Below are 4,851 nucleotides of genomic sequence, written 5' to 3' on the forward strand. Positions count from 1 at the left end.
AATATACTTTAAATGGCAACATGTAGCCTCTTAAAATAAATAATAAAATAAGTTATTAGCCCGGGAAAAAAATGCTATATATATGAACATATTTTATATATAATTATATATAATTATATATAATTTTAATGTATATAAAACATTTTTTCTCGGAAGATCATGTTAATCAATATTAAATGTGGTAACGGATATAAAAAAAGAGCTCTTGATAATTATTATAAAATTGCAAATTCCGTAATTAATATTAGAAAATTTTAATGATTAAAACATTAAATTTTTTTTTGAAAAACATTGTGTTTTTAGTTGTGTCGTTGCTGTAACTGTTATGTAGCAAATGAAGAATAATGAGTATTTTTCAAAAACGTTTTCTTTTTAGATATAAATTTTTTCCAATAATATACATTGCATTTAGCAAATTAAATAAATTTTATATTTATTTTTAAGCAATTAACTTTATACTTAATAATGCATATACTTTTAAATTTTTATGTATTGGTGCACACATACCTATTTTTATCTTCATATATAAGATATCTTTCTATTTTTTATAAAATAAAGTATTTTTGTCTAATGCAATTAATTTCATCGAAAGGTGGTTCTTTCATACACATAAAATCACGACAAACATATAGTGAAAGTGATGGCACGAATCGTGTTTTGCAGATAGCGTATAGATAAGGGACAATATCTATATAAAGCTGAAATGATGATGTTTATAATTATTTACTCTTACCTTCTTCATAAGAGCACATAACGCAAGTCTTCTAATCAAATCGTGACGGAAAATCAATTTTAGAACTTTGTGATAATCGCTTTCCTACGGAAAGAATTTCATCTACATATAGGTAATTTATTTATAAAATATTTATTAAATTAAATATTGATATAAACTATGTATATAGGGTGTCTCGTAAAGACCCGAACAGCACTTAAGGAGAAATTTCTGAGATCATTTTGAGATGAAAATTCTAATATTAAAATGTTGAGGCTATTAATAATTTTTGAATTATAAGCGTTTAAAATTAACGAATCTTATTGTCTAAAGTTGGCGCGCTCAAGAACGGCACAACGCAAAATTAAACTCGAAAACTGACTTATCTTGAGCAATCTGATTGCGCGTAGTAAAATAGAATCTTGATTTTTTTGAGCAATCTGCTATCAGTTTCATATCTTAATTAGTAGAAATTAATAGCTCTTTATACAGAGTTATGTATTATTGTTAATATTCAATTTACTCATTCAAATGCACTTTAAATATTTTATTAAAGGAATTCGGAAAATCTAGGAATAATAACAATATTATTGGAATTTTAGTATTAGACTTTACGTTCTCTAAATGATCTCAGGAATCTCCTTTTAAACGTTGTTCAGATCTTTACGGTGTACCCTGCATATACATAAAAATGTTATTGTTAAATGTATATTTATATGTATATTTACATAAAAATAAATCAATAATTATTTGAAATATATTTATAAATTACTGATAGAGGTTTATTAAATTACTGATAGAAATTTATATTTGTCTGAGCAATTTTTATATTGTTTAATACACTTTGTTCATTGATGCACAAGCTTTATTTACTATTAGAAAAAAGTGTTTTTATTAGTCTCTCAGCTCCATATCTACTACTTCTTTCACATTTCAATCAGGCAAATCAATGATATTTTAAAACATCTTTGAGTGGGTTAAAGATTATTATCATTCATTCCCAAAAATTACTGATTGCTTTATTCAAGAATGTCTTCAGAAATCGTTTATTTGTCGTTAACCAAAACAAGTAGTGTATGTGTTATAGACTATCGAAAAATAACTATTTTCTCTTAAGATATAACGAAGCTTTTTTAACAATGAATTAAGTGAGGTATAAAATAAAGCAGTTATATTAGAAAATAATATAAATGTATATTTTCCTTGATGCTTCAATAAATTTTATAACATGCATGTTTTGTGCGTGTTTGTGCGCGCGCGCACGCCTGTATGCATATATATATATATATTTATATATGTGTCTTTATGTATATGGCTAAATAAAGAAAACTAACAATTTTATTTTCCATTTTCCATGAGAACATGATAAAGATAAATTATTTATTTATTTTCTCAAGCAAATCTCAATTTGCTTAGCAAAATCATTTTAATTATGCAATAAAATAACATTTTTTCTTGTAAAACTTTTGCATGGTTTCTGCACGAAACTGGGACTTTGACGCTTACACAGGTAAAAAAGAAAAAATAATTTTCAGAGATCTTCGTTTCACGTACTTCATGACATTTATCGAGAATTAGATTTTACGAAACGCACGAATAAAAAGAATACATACTTAGGCTCTATCATTACCGAATAAGTAAAATGCACAAATTTAGAAACGATTTGAACCTTTTGTACATATATCAAAAGTTATGTCATTGTCGCATATATTAATACAATAATGATTAATGATCCTCGACATTGACGCAATGCATCTTGTTTATGTTCCTAAATAAGGAATTCATAATGATGAATTAATATTATCGCATATAAAAGTGAAAGTTCATTCACAATTTATCTGTATTAAGAAACAAACTTAGGAATACAAGAACACACAAAGAATTGTGCAATGCAAATGTACGTAGATTCTCTAGTAAAATCTTTGACTTCGTACTTTTAATTCATTTTAGATGAAAGAAAAAATTCGAATGAATGATGAAGATATTCTCCATAATATGTTTCCTAACGACATAGAGTACATTTAACTATACATATGATTCGAATATTTCTTTAGTCGCCATGGTAACTTTTACTTTTTACCTTATTTAAGCATAGTTTTCACTGTCGGGATTTTCTAATTGTGATTTCTCGATATTTAATTCTATTGATGTGATAAAATATTGAACATGCGGATATATATAGCAATTAAAAATGATGCTACATTAAATCACAATTCGATTTCACGGATTAATGATAAAATTGAAAGTATCTACGCGAGAATATCCAATGATTTTTTGCAAATACACAATGTTCGATTAATGAAGAATAATTAAGATTTTTAATTAATAACGTTTACTTATAAGTAATGAAAGGTTCAATAATTAAATGGATCAATAATCGTGCAAAATGTTTATGTATTTTATGATACTGCGAAAGAGCAATAATTATTTATCAATAGTATCACTCCCGCAATTATTCCAGTAATTATTCTAATGCAATAATTGATTTTTAAATATTAATTGATTTATAAATCGAAATTAAAATTTCTTTATTAAATAACTTCAAATATATTAATTAAATTAAATAAGTTAAATGTATTTTTAAAAAAGTGTTTTTTTATATTTTTATATGTAATAAATAAATTTTTTGTTTCACAGAAAATTAGAATTATAGAGAAGTGTGAATAAATATTCAAACAATATTCGTCTTAAAAAAAAGTTTGGCGATCTCGCAAATATTAATCACTATACAAGAATTTTTAAGAAAGATAACAATAATTGGATGACCAAAAATATTATAAAAATTAAGTACTCGTATTTATAAATTACCTCAACTAAATACTTTTAGATTATAAAATATATCAGAGGATATAATTTAGCAGTCTATAATCTATTCTAATGAAAAATTATTAAATGGGATTATATGGGGTTATAAATTATATGGGAGAGAAAGCAAATAACATAGGAAACAAAGTTAAGTAATAGTTAAGTAGTTTAAAAAAGAAATATTTTTTACAATTAAAAGAATAAAACACGTTATTGCACACAAAATTTTCCGCTAAAAACTTATCGAAATAATTGCGCATTATCTTTTTTTTTTTTATTCTATTAATTTTGTGAGATCCTAGGCTCAATTACTCAATCGGCTACAACTTGCTAAATTAATTCTCACAATTAGTACATTCGTATTAAAATAATCTTTATCCTTATTTTCTTACGATCGAATTGTATTTATGTGTTTACGTACGCGATTCGAAATCTTAATTATTCTGCCAACAATTATAACTTATAACCGGCATAAAGGAGGCATAGCAGTGTCGTTGTGTTTAACACCGAGATACTATCATCTAGATTAGGTATATGTTAAATATTTCTGATTTATCGAGAATGCTACTTTCCAGATTCGCAATGGAATCGATTGCGCTAAATCTCTTTCTCTATATATCTCGCGTTTCAAAAGCTCAAAAGAAATATCTTAAAGAATATCGTGTCTAAAACTTTGTAATTATATAAATGTCATATAATTTATAAGTAGGAATCTCTATAACTGTCCATCATACTCATAGAATATTATCATTCAGAATACGAAGAGTTGTTGAAATAGAAATTAACGCTTAAATATTCTCCTTTTTTTTTCTTACAAGTCATCTACACGATGACATCAAAGCCGAAAGCTGCAATTATATAGTCATAAATATCGAATATGACCATTAATAACGTTTTTTTTTCGATGAAGAAACCGACGTATGAGCCATCTGCGGCCGATTATTTTTAAATATATTATTTAAATATATTAAATATATTAAATATATTATTTTATAATATAATATTCTTAAATATAATATTCTTACATTCAACTGCATTGATGACAGTTGATCATCACAACATCGAATATATGGTTTTGCAATTGTTTCCAGAGTTAGGAACTAACACATTACTTGTAACTAGTAACTTCGTTATTATTATCATTACTTTTTTTAACATTTAAGCATTACTTGTTTTTATCTGTAACGATAATACCGTTATATTTTTACAGTAATAGTAACGAATTCAACTGTTACTTGTATTATTCCTTTTATTTCATTATCTATTCAATAAATTATTTTTTTGATTGACAAAAATATATTATTTAAATAAAAAAAAACATGGGCACATATTTT

Source organism: Atta cephalotes, assembly GCF_000143395.1.
Source record: "Atta cephalotes unplaced genomic scaffold scaffold00025, whole genome shotgun sequence".
NCBI lineage: Eukaryota > Metazoa > Arthropoda > Insecta > Hymenoptera > Formicidae > Atta > Atta cephalotes.